This window comes from Trichechus manatus, unplaced genomic scaffold, assembly GCF_000243295.1.
Source record: "Trichechus manatus latirostris isolate Lorelei unplaced genomic scaffold, TriManLat1.0 scaffold00002, whole genome shotgun sequence".
NCBI lineage: Eukaryota > Metazoa > Chordata > Mammalia > Sirenia > Trichechidae > Trichechus > Trichechus manatus.
In genome coordinates, this window is record NW_004443938.1 from 7,206,945 (window position 1) to 7,220,090 (window position 13,146).

The window sequence follows — 13,146 nt, forward strand, 5'->3', positions numbered from 1 at the left end:
GGGTGTGGGAGGGCATGGTGGGACGCACAAAACTGGGCACCCAGGCCCACCTCCCAGAGAGGCCGTGGGAGCCAGGTCCTCCTTAGGGAGGATGCAGGTGAGCCAGCTCCGTGAGGGACATCCCTGAATCATGCTGTGCCACCCACCACCGGGTCCCTAAGGTCCAGGGAGCCCAGAATCAGGCTGGGGCGTCCTCACCACTACCACACTGGTTCAGACCAGGTTAAATTCTAGGTGTTTATACTACCTTGTGTGTGTGTGTGTGTGTGTGTGTGTGTGTGTGTGTGTGTGTGTGTGTGAAGAAACTTATATAACATAAAAGTTACCATTTTAACAATTTTTAAGTTAACAATTCGATGCATTAGTTACATTGACCAAGTTGTGCAACCATCAAGCACCATCTGTTTCCAAAACATTCTCATCATCTCAGACAGAAACTCTGCACCCATCAAATAACAATCCCCCATTCCCCCTTCCCCCAGTCCCTGCTAACCTGTAATCTGCTTTCTGTCTCCATACATCTGCCTGTCCTAGACACTCATACAAGTGAAGTCTTACCACACCTACCCTTCTGTGTCTGGATTATTCTACTTAGTGTAATAAAGAGCACTGGTGGCACGGACGGTTAAGTGCTTGACAGCTAACTGAAAGATCGGCTGTTCAAACCCGCCAGCTGCTCCTCAGAAGAAAGATGTGGCAGTTTGCTTCCGTACAGATTCCAGCCTTGGAAACCCTATGGGGCAGTTCTACTCTGTCCTATAGGGCTGCCATGTGTCAAAACCAACTCGACAACAATGTTTTCAAGTTTCACCCATAGCATAGCATGAGTCAGAGCTCCATTTCACATCATGGCTGATTTTGTATTCCACTGTAGGTGTATACCAGTTTGTTTATCCATTCATCTGTCGATGGGCACTTGTTTCCACCTTTTGACTATTGTGAATGGAGCTGCAATGAACACTGGTGTACAAGTATCTGTCTGAGTCCCTGCTTTCAAGACTTTAAGGTGTTTACCCAGGAGTGGAATTGCTGGATCACACGGTAATTCTATGTTTAACTATTTGAGACACTGCCTCAAACTTTAAAGTGCTTTTAAGAAAGCACTGAATCAACAGTGCTCTGAAGGTTAATGTGCCTTCTACTGCAGTGGAGTCATGTCTAGCTAGCTGTGCTTGGAAATGCCCCTTCATACTACTCGTGAGAAAATATTAAGCCCACGAAGGGCTACTCCTCCATCTTAAGTGCTGTCTGCTGAATGACGAGCTCCAAGCTAATTACAAGAGCCTCCAGGCAATCATTTCTTGCTTGCCCAAGGGAACCCTGGGGTGGACTAATAGGAACCCAATGAGTGGCTGCAAATGGCGCCACCATCCCAGCCCTGAGTCCTCTGATGGGAACCTGCCAGAGCAGACGCGAGGATGCAGCTGGGGCTAAGCAAACAGCTGCACACGCCCCTGGAGCTCAGCACACCCAGAGGACTATTTTCACTTCATTTATGTCTTCCTCAGTAATATTCTCCTAAACACTTTTTCTGGTTTGGGATCCTAGGAAATGTTTCCCTACTGGGCAGATGAAATGGGACAGTGAAGATACCAAACACCAAAAATCAAACCCCTTGCCATTGAGTTGATTTTGACTCATAGCGACCCCATAGGACAGAGTAGAACCGCCCCATAGGGTTTCTAAGGCTGTAAATCTTTTACGGAAGCAGACTGCCACATATTTCTCCCATAGAACAGCTGGTTGGTTTGAACCGCCAGCCTCTTGGTTAGCAGCCGAGCACTTAACCATGGCGCCACCAGGGCTCCTTAGTTAAAATTCAGAGGAAGCCAAATGCAGAATTCATTTGGAGTCACAAAAGTAAGAGTCCAGCCTCTCCTTCACACGCTTGGAAAGCACATGTTCGGAAAAGGCGCAAATTGTGTTGTTCTGTGCACTACGAAAACAAAGCAAACCAGGTGCCGTCGAGTGGACTCCGACTCCTGGCCACCCTACGTGCATCAGAGCAGAACTGTGCTCCACAGGGTTTTCAATGGCAGATTTCTCGGAAGTAGATCACCAGGCCTTTCTTCTGAGGCACCTCTGGGTGGACTCCAACCTCCAGCCTTTCAGTAAGCAGCCAAGCACATTCACCATTTGTGCCACTCAGGGACCCCCATTCCCGGCACAGATACCCAGAGATAAAGATGGGAGAAAAACCGCTATGTCCCCCCGCACCATGCAGTCCCCAGCCATGGAGACAGAAGCAGAGGAAGAGGTGGAGGGCAGGTGGCGTGGTGAGTCTGCCCAGCCTCAGTTGGGCGTCTGCAATCAGTGGGCAGGAGCCCAGCTCCTCGGGCCCACACGTGGCCGATTTCTGTGACTGCCGTGGGGGAAGGCTGGGACAGGATCATTCTGGACCTGGAGATGGGGGGATGGTGGGGGAGGAGGAACCACCTATCCACTGTGCCTGGGTGCGCACACCCTGCTCAAAGGCAGGGGCCTTCTACCCAGGCGACCGCGTTGTCAAACGAAGCCGGTGAACGCAGGCTGAAGGGAACGAGAATTATCCGTCACAGGCGTCACTGTGTCCGATGTGTTAATATGTTGGTGTGCGTATTACGTGTAAATATATTCTCTATCCACGTTTTCTACATAATCCGTGGAAACACATCTGCATGATGATTGGGTTGGAGTGCGTTTTGTTAAGTTGGTGCTGTTCTATTTTGGGAAGAATGCTGCATTTACAATTAATAAGGAAGAGCTCTCCTCTTGGCAGAGACTTTCAGGGGAATGTTGCCATTGCTGTCCTCTCACCAGCTCTGTGGCAGAGGGTGTGGGACCATGCTGATGCCCCAGGTCCCCAGATGCCGCCTGACACCGTGAGCCGGGCTCCAGGGAGGAGGAGGAGGAGCGCATGCGCTCATAGCCCTGCTGCGGGGGCCCAGTGAGCGTGCTGAGGGGCAGCGCTGAGGGGCGCCTGTGGGAACTGGAAAAGCACTCGACTTCTCTCCTGCTCCTTCAAACTCCATTTTGAATATAATCCCCAGGCGAAGCAAGTTCTCCCAGAAGGGACACTAGTCACAGCAAAAGATGTGACGAGAAAACACGTCTCCTGAGACCTGGGTGAGCTTGGGCCGGGAGACATCCCCCAGCCTTTCTCCTGGCGTCAAGTGCAGAAATGGGTGGGGGGCACCCACAGGACCAAAGGTGGGCTGTGGGGCCAGGCGAGGGGAAAGCCAAGTCTGCATGGGTGAGGTGGGGCTGCGCAGGCCCCCAGGAGGAGGACTGGCCTCCTAAAGGGCGTGGGGGGATCTGCTGGTACAGGCAGGGTCCCTCGGCGGGCTGCATCTTGACAACTGTTACCTGAGGCCCATCACGCTGGCCTTGCCGCCACAGCTTCTTGGTGACAGTGTAAATGTCCTCAAAAGCAAAGAAAAGGGTGTTAAAAATAACCATACACCGTGCTATCAAAACGCAGGGAAGCAAGCACTCTCAAACCGTAAGGGCTGCATAAAATCGTTGATGAAAAGTTGTTCTTGTTAATGTTAGTTGCTCTCAAGTCAGCTAGGGCTCATGGCGACCTCACGTACAACAGAACGAGACGTCCCGCAGTCCCGCGCCATCTTCACGATGGTTGGCACGTTTGAGTCTATTGTTGTGGTTATTGAGTCAGTCCACCTCACGGAATTTCCTTCGTTTTCACTAACCCTCTACTTTACCACACATGATGCCCTTTCTAATGATTGGTCTTTCCTGATGATGTGTCCAAAGGAAGCAAGTAGAAATCTCACCATCTTTTCTTCTAAGACTGATTTGTTTGTTCTTCTGGCATCCCAGTATATTCAATATTCTTCACCGGCAGCACAGTTTGATGAAAAGTTAGCAATATGTATTTAGGAGAGAAAAAAAAAAAAAAGCTCAAAAGTGTCCTACCATTGAACCTAGTAATTCCAATTTTAGCGATTTATCCTCATGAAAAACCAGGGACCCGTACAAAGCCTGTATAAGGATGTTTCTTCTATCGTAATGACAATGCTGACACCGGGGACAGCCTAATTGTTCAACAGTAAGAAATCAAACATTATGTACCATTACAAATTAGATTTCTGAGAAATAGTTAAAAGCATGGGAAAATGTTCATGACACACAAAGTTGAAAACTGCAAACTATAAAATTGTTTACACGTTGTGTTGCTTCTCACCATCCAACCCCCAGCAATGGAGACTAGAAGAGAAAAGGTGGTGGAGGGTGGTGTCAGGAGTTGGCTCTGGCCTCAGAGTTTGGACCATTTGCACTTTGCCAAAGCTCTGCTTCCCAAGGATGTGAAGGAGAGAACGGGACTCTTTTTGACTCCTGATGAATTCCGCATTAGGCAGCCTCTGTATTTTGCACCACAATTTTATGTAAATGCAGGCCATTCCAATAACACAAATAACCAAAACCCATTGCCATCAAGTTGGTTCCAACTCTCAGCCACCTGACAGGACAGAATAGAGCTGCCCCATAGGGTTTCCAAGGCTATAATCTTTATGGAAGCAGACGGCCACAACTTTCTCCCAAGGAGCAGCTGGTGGATTTGAACTGGCAACCTCTCAGTTAGCAGCCAAGTGCTTTAGCCACTGCGCCACCAGGGCTCCTCTAATACAAACACACAGCTAGAAGACAGACTGGAAGGAAATATAGAAAACATTAATGCTAACTCTCAGCAGGTGGGTTGCAGGCTAATTTTTTATTATTTATTTATTTTTTCAGCATTTTCTAAAATTTCCACTGTGCATTTATAACACTTTTATAATGGGGATGGGGAGGAAATTAAAAAAGGAAAATGAGCCTTATAGCAATCATAGCAGTCCTATTGATTGAATTGGAGGCCCTGGTGGTGCAAAGGATTAACGTGCTCGGCTGCTCACCAAAAGATTGGAGGTTTGAGTCCACCCAGAGGTGCCTTGGAAGAAAGGCCTGGTGATCTACTTTTGAAAAATCAGCCATTGAAAACCCTATGGCGCATAGTTGTACTCTGATACCCGGAGGTCGCCATGAGCTGGAGTCAACTTGAGGGCAACTGGTTTATTGATTGAATATTCCCAATTATCAAAGTTATCCTCTTATGTTCAATTCCAGTCTATACTCTAAAATTGTGAAGAGTCAGAGGGAGCTTTCTGAGGTAAATGCAGGGGTGATAACACTCCTTTTGAATGCGCCAACACAGGGCAAGGGTTGGGCTCAGAGCCTAGCCTATAGATGCTAAATACAGACGCATCTTCTCCTCCCAGGCCCTTCTCCGCCCTCCCCGCCTCTTGTTCCAGCACTCAGATGTAAGTTCCCACCAACTCTCCCCGAAACAGTTCAGAAGGTAGAACCCTCGAGTAACTAACTTTCTATCCTGGGACGCCTCACCTTCTCAGACCTGGAGGAAAGCCTCTTAGCCCTGAGCCAACCTCATGTGGAGAAGGGGAAAGAGCAGCAAGAAGAAATGTCCAAATGGACTCCCAGGAAGCTGGCGTGAGTCTCTCGGGCTCCCTAAACAATTACGGTGGAGTGCAGAAGCCTGCTCCTCTCTCCATGGAGGCAGGGTGTGTACTGGAGTAAGATTTCCTGGCTCCTGGCTCCTGGCTCCACCTTTGCTCTCTCCTCCACATTGGACGAAGGGAAGTGAAATGAGTCATCAGAATTGCCAGCATCCCAACCCCAGCTGTGCAGACCCAGGTGCTGAATCCAGAGGACTAACCAGGTTTGGCTTTTTGCAGGGTACAACCAGCTGGGCAAGTGAAGTTGGGTGTCCTCCAACTGAGGGCAAGGTCCTAGGAAGCTCCACGTGGGCCCCAGCAGAGCTGCGTTCTCCAACCCAGTGGTACCGTTAACAGAGTCCATGGTTTGATGTGTAAGTTGCTCGACTCTTTGTGTTTATATTCTATTAGTCAGAACCTTTAAGAGGGAGAAGGATGAGCTGTAGGAATCCAGCAACAAATTCCACCCTGAATATCCAACATTCGCTGTTTTACTATATATATATAAAATATATAACATAATAATAATATATAATACATGATATAATATATAACATATTTTATATATATGTATAACATTTGTACATATATACTATATAGGATATACATATTTTATATATATGTATATACATTTGTACATATATATACTATGCAGTATGTATATATTTTATATATATTATATTTTATATGTGTGTGTCTGTGTGTATATATACACCAAAAACCAAACCCATTGATGTCGAGTTGATTACGACGCATAGCGACCACACAGGACAGAGTAGAACTGCCGCATAGGGTTTCCAAGGAGGAGCTGGTGGATTCAAACCACCAACCCTTAGGTTAGCAGCTGAGCTCTTAACCACTGTGCCACCAGGGCTCTCTCTGTCTCTCTCTACATATAATATATATATATGACAAACCGACAGACGCATAGTGATTCCTCTCAATAAATGTGCAGAATGATAGTATATGTAACATACTACTGAGACGTTAAAAAAAATAGGATTTCCCCCTAAAACTATTGTCCTGAGATCATCTTCAAACCTGAAACAGAAACTGTCCCCTGAAGTCTTCTCTGAACCAGACATTAGCTTATTTTAATTAGTAAAGGACGTCTGCTTTGCGCATTGTGCTGTTTTAAAGGTTGGGTGGGAACCTTAGGGGCAGTGAGTTTAAGAGAATGGTGATGGAATAATGTGGAAAAGGAGAGCAAGAATGATAGCAGTACTTGAAGAGCGTCACCAATGTCACTGAGTGGTATATGTAGACGTTATTGAAATGGTGTATCTTTGGCTAGGGATACTTTCACCAAAAATTTTTTTTTTAATTTTTTACATAGGATTTTGTCTATCTGATATGTAAGTACACCCAGATTTCTTGGGTGTGCCAGGCTCGGGAAGATTCTGCAGAAAGAAGTCTGGGAAACATCTCTGCAGTGGGCCCAGGAGGTTTCTGGAACATCTGCTTGCTGCTAATAACTAGCCTTTTAGTGAGTTAAGTGTAAATGAATCAGAAGCTTATGGATCATGTTTTAGCTGAAACAAACAAAGGATCCAAAATTTATAAGAAAAGGTATTTGGCAAACTGATGTTAGTTTGCTGAACCCAAGCATTTGAAAAACAGTTTGATTAATTTTGCCAGCTCTAAACGCTGCCAATTTTCTACTGTCCCTAAGTATTTAGCATTTTTCCAAATTGAATTTCCTGTCCATATTTCTAAATGTTCTTGGCCAGCACACTGATAATAATTTGGAGTGCTTTATATCACAGCAATAGTACTGCTCATTCTTTGAGAATTATTCCAATGTCAGACTAACTTTTACAGTTTTACAGTTCACAAAATTCTTTCAAAACTGTTGTCGTTAGGTGTTGTCGAGTCGATCCGAGACTCACGGTGACCCCATGTGTTGCAGAGTGGAAGCGCTCTGCAGGATTTTCTTTACGGGAGCAGGTCACCGTGTCTTTTCATCCGCAGAGCCACTGGGTGAGTTCCAACCGCCAACCTTTTGGTTAGCAGTCGATCATGAACCACTTCTGCCACCCAGGCTCCTTTCAAAACTGTCACTCTATTTAATTCTCGTGGCATAAGCCTGTGAGAAATATATATTATCCCCTTCCACAGATAAAGAAACTAAAGCTCAGAGAGATTAAATGACCTCATCAAAGCTACATAACCAGAAAGACGCAGAATGGTTATTAAAATCCAGGTCTCCAGATTCCAAATTTACACCATAACAAAGAATGTGCTGAGCTGTATGCTTACTCTCACCAAGCTCTTCCAAAGAGATACATTTGTGAGACACTTGCCAGAAATATGACTGTCTAAACACAAACGGAACAGACGCTATCCAGGGTCAGGATTGAAGACTTTGGTCTCCAATCAGTTGAGTAAACTAGCCTCTCGCCTACTTCATTCTGTTCTCTGACCTTGCTTCTCTTTGCACCACCTAACTCTTTCAAAAATATTTTCTCTCTACTTGAGTTCTGTATATACAAATAGGATGACTCACCATTCTGAAACTTACATAAATAAAAAGGCTTCAAATGTAAGAATATATATGTGAAGAAAGTCAACCAAAATGCCAGCCACAAATTGAGCAAACTGTTATCAACAAAGACATGTTCCACTTTTAATCAGCAGATATACTCAATTATACAAGCTCTGTACACAGAGGGAATGCTAAAGTGATGAGTCCATCTTTTGTAACACCTCCCAATTTACTATTCAAGCATTTAATTAATGTTCTGTTTACACCCACCTCCAGATCATTAACAAAGATGTCTAATAGAACTGAATTTAACACCCATCTGTGTGCACAACACCCTCCCGAGTTTCTTCCCCTAAATGTGACCCATTCCCTCCCCTCCATCACATGCACAATAGGAGGATCTAAGATACCACTGTTGTTGTTGGGTGCCATGGAGTCAATTCTGGCTCATGGCTATCCCCATGTGACAGCGTACAACTGCCCTATAGGGTTTCCTAGGCTGTAATCTGGTGGAGCAGTGGTTAAGAACTTGGCTGCTAACCAAAAGTTCAGCAGTTCAAATCCACCAATTACTCCTTGGAAACCATACAGGGCAGTTCTCCTCTGTTCTATAGGGTTGCTGTGAGTCGGAATCGACTCGATGGCAACAGGTTTGGTTACTTGTTTTTTAACCTTTACAAAAGCTGACTGCCAGGTCTTTCTCCCTCAGAGCCACTAAGTGGGTTCAAACCGCCAACCTGTAGGTTAGCAGCCGAGCACTTAACCATTGCAGCACCAGGGCTCCTTTAAGACACTAAGTGTCAGCATTTATTTGAAATCCCCCGAAGAGCCTCCTCTGTGTCCCTCACACTAGAAGCAGACATGCAGGGACACATCTGGGGCATGAGAGAGCCTGGCCTGCTGCCAGGCCAAGAAACCACCTAGACATGACCGTACAGCAACCCTTCACTGGAGGGAAGGGGCAGTCCAGAGTATAACCAGGACCTCAGAAACCCATTTTTCTCCACCTCCGAGAACTCCCGTCTAAGTCCTAGGGTGGGGGGGTGGGGGCGGTGTGAGCAAAAACGGAAAACTCTGAAGACACAGGGACCCCAGGCAGCATGGCCTTGGTCCCTCAGAAGATGTAACTCTAACAAGGAAGACACACACACCACGTGTCTTGGCACACTGTCACTTTGCCACACTGAAGACTCATGTTCTCAACGGTCTCTCTGCCCAGTAGCCACACGTGGGGCAGGAGATGGCACTGGGAGATCTGAGAGCATCTGGAGACAGCACTCTTGACATCAACGTCAGCATTCGCGTACCCGTTTTTCCGATAAGGACGCTGAAATTCTAGAAAACAACTTATTCAAGGTCCCAATGTTTTGCTTACTCCCCCACCATTCTACAATGAAATTAAACACAATACCATAAAAGGTAGGTATTTAAGCTGTCGTAGTTATTGTTCACTGCCATTGAGTTGGCTTCAATTCATGGCAACCTTATGTACAACAGAACAAAACACTGCCCAGTCCTGCGTCATCCTCATAATCACCAGCATGTCATCATTGTGGCTGTTGTACCAACCCATCTCACAGAGGGAGTCCCTTGCCCTCATTGGCCCTCTACTTCAACAAACATGATGTTCTCCCTCAATGGTTGATCCCTCCTGATGACATGTCCAAAGCAAGTGAGTCAGACAATATTGTTGTGATCCGTAAGACTTTCATTGGCTAATTTTTGGAAGTAGATAGCCAAGCGTTTCTTCCTATTCTGTCTTAGTCTGGAAGCTCTGCTGAAACCTGTCTACCATGTGTGACCTTGCTGGTACTTGAAATACCTGTAGCATAGCTTCCACAATCGTAATCCACCACAATACAACAGACTGACAGATGGGTGGTGGATTTAGGCTGTATGAATGGTTGTTGCTATTTTTAGTTTCTGTTGAGTCATTTCCAACTCATGAAACCCCATGTGTGCAGAGTAGAGCTGCTCTGTAGTGTTTTGTTTTCAAGGCTGTGACTTTTCAGAAGTAGACCTCCAGGCCTGTCTTCTGAGGTGCCTCTGGGTGGATTCAAACTGCCAACCTTTTGGCTAGTAGTTGAGCGTTTAACAATCTGCACCACCCAGGGACTCCGTAGAGATGGTAAAATCCACTTATTTCTGACCAATATGTAAATTGGGTAAATAGTGAATGCAGGAAGCTCTCACAGATAAAGGCTTATGCTTTATTAAGAAAGGCTTATTGTAGCACATAATCCATTTAACAAATGATCAGTGAGCATCAATTGTGTGTTAGATACGAAGCTAAGAACTGGGGATTGAAAAGAAGACAACTCTTGCCACCGAAGAGCTTGCAGTGCAGTTGGGAGAAGAGGAGAAAGTCAGTGATAATTCCCCAGGACACACAGAGGACTCTTACACCCACCATGCTGCTCAGGTGGTCACCTCCACAATGAGCCTCAAAATGGGGAGAGGTCTCTGGTTGTAAGGAAAGGACAAGGTTCTAGTAAAATTAGAATCCGATGGGTCCAGATGGCAGGAAATTTGGCCCAAAAGGCAAGTTATAATCCTTGAAAGAGACCAGCAGAATCCTTCAAAAGTCTGGAATTTCACAGAGTCTAAGCAAGCTTAAAAGTAAAAGAGTTGAACAGAAAATTTCAAAGGGAGGCTCAAGAAGACAAAGTAAAGTATTATAATGACATGTGCAAAGACCTGGAGATGGAAAGGCAAAAGGGAAGAACACACTCTGCATTTCTCTAGCTGAAAGAACTGAAGAAAAAATTCAAGCTTCGAGTTGCAATATTGAAGGATTCTATGGGGAAAATATTAAACAACTCAGGAAGCATCCAAAGAAGATGGAAGGAATACACAGAGTCACTGTACCAAAAAGAATTGGTCAACATTCAGTCATTTCAGGAGGTACATGAGCAAGAACTGATGGTACTGAAGGAAGAAATCCAAGCTGCATGGAAGGCATTGGCAAAAAACAAGGCTCCAGGAATTAACGGAATACCAATTGAGATGTTTCAATGAACAGATACAGTGCTGGAAGTACTCACTCTTCTATGCCAAGAAATTTGGAAGACAGCTACCTGGCCAACCAACTGGAAGAGATCTATATTTATGCCTATTCCCAAGAAAGGCGATCCCACCAAATGCAGAAATTATCGAACAATATCATTAATATCATATGCAAGTAAAATTTTGCTGAAGATCCAACAGTGACTGCAGCAGTATATTGACAGGGAACTGCCAGAAATTCAAGCCAGATTCGGAGGAACCAGGGATATCATTGCTGATGTCAGATGGATCCTGGCTGAAAGCAGAGGATACCAGAAAGAAGTTTTACCTGTGTTTCATTGACTATGCAAAGGCATTTGACTGTGTGGATCATAACAAGTTATAGGTAACATCCCGAAGAATGGGAATTCCAGAACACTTAATTGTGCTCATGAGGAACCTGTACATAGATCAAGAGGCAGTCGTTCAAACAGAACAACGGGATACTATGTGGTTTAAAGTCAGAAAAGGTGTGTGTCTGGGTTGTATTCTTTCACCATACCTATTCAATCTGTACGCTGAGCAAATAATCCAAGAAGCTGGACTATATGAAGAAGAACATGGCATCAAGATTGAAGGAAGACTCATTAACAACCTTAATTATGCAGATGACACAACCTTGCTTGCTGAAAGATCACAGACCACAGCCTTCAGTATGGATTACACTTCAACATAAAGAAAACAAAAATCCTCACAACGGGACCAATAAGCAACATCATGATAAATGGAGAATAGACTGAAGTTGTCAAGGATTTCATTTTACTTGGATCCACAATCAACACCCATGGGAGCAGCAGTCAAGAAATCAAAAGACCCATTTCACTGGGCAAATTTACTGCAAAAGACCTCTTTAAAGTGTTAAAAAGCAAAGATGTCACCTTGAAGACTATGGTGCGCCTGACCCAAGTCATGGTGTTTTTAATAGTCTTATATGCATGTGAAAGCTGAACAATGAATAAAGACAGAAGAAGAATTGATGCCTTTGAATTGTAGTGTTGGAGAAGAATACTGAATATGCCACGGACTGCCAAAAGAACCAACAAATCTGTCTTGGAAGAAGTACAACCAGAATGCTCCTTAGAAGCAAGGATGCCTAGACTTCGTCTCACATACTTCGGACATGCTATCAAAAGGGATCAGTCCCTGGAAAATGACATCAGGCTTGGTAAAGTAGAGAGTCAGCAAAAAAGAGGAAGACCCTCAATGAGATGGATTGACACAATGGCTGCAACAAGGAGTTCAAGCATAACAACAATTGTGGGAGTGGCCCACAACCACGCAGTCTTTCGTTCTGTTGTACATAGGGTCGCTATTAGTCAGAACCAACTCGATGGCACCTAACAACAACAAGCAAGCAAGCTTGTCCCTCTCCCAAAAATTCTAGCTGAAAATTATTTTTGTTGCCTGTGACCACTGATGTAAGGCATAATGACCACATTAATTTGTTTTAAAGGGAAAACCTGAAGTGAAATGAAGGAACTGGGGCATGCAAGGGAGGAAATAGCAACATCCCTAACCCATGTTTCTGCATCTTAGAATACAAACAAACATGTGTACAAAGATTGTGACTACCCGCAAGGTCTCCACTGGTCATCCTCCAAGGGGCTGGGAGGAGCCTTTTCCTCAAAGACAATGGCCCGGGACTCTGGCTTTTCTCCAAGAAGAGCCTTGTCTGAGCTTTCCAGGGTTGCCACAACCCAAAACCACAAATTGGTGGTTTATAAGAACAGAAATGTATTCTTTCTCAGTTCTGGAGGCTAGGAGTTCAAATTCAGGGTGTCGGCAGAGCCATGCTCTTTCCAAAGGCTCTGGGGACGGACCCTTCCTCGTGTCTTCCAGCTTCTAGTAGCCAGGTGTTTCTTGGAGTTCCTTGGCTTGTAGATGCGACCTGTGTGTGTGCCTCTGTGTCCCTCCTCTTTCAAGGGACTCCGCCCTACTCTGGTATGACCTCATGTTAGCTCAACAGATTACATCTTCAAACACCCTGTTTCCAAACTAGGTCACATTCACAGGTACTGGGGTTAGGGTTTCAACGTCTCTTTTTTGGGGACACAATCCAGCCCATATCAGGCCTTCATCAAAAGCAGAAGGTGGAAGACGTGCATCAGAGAACAAGTACTGACAGCT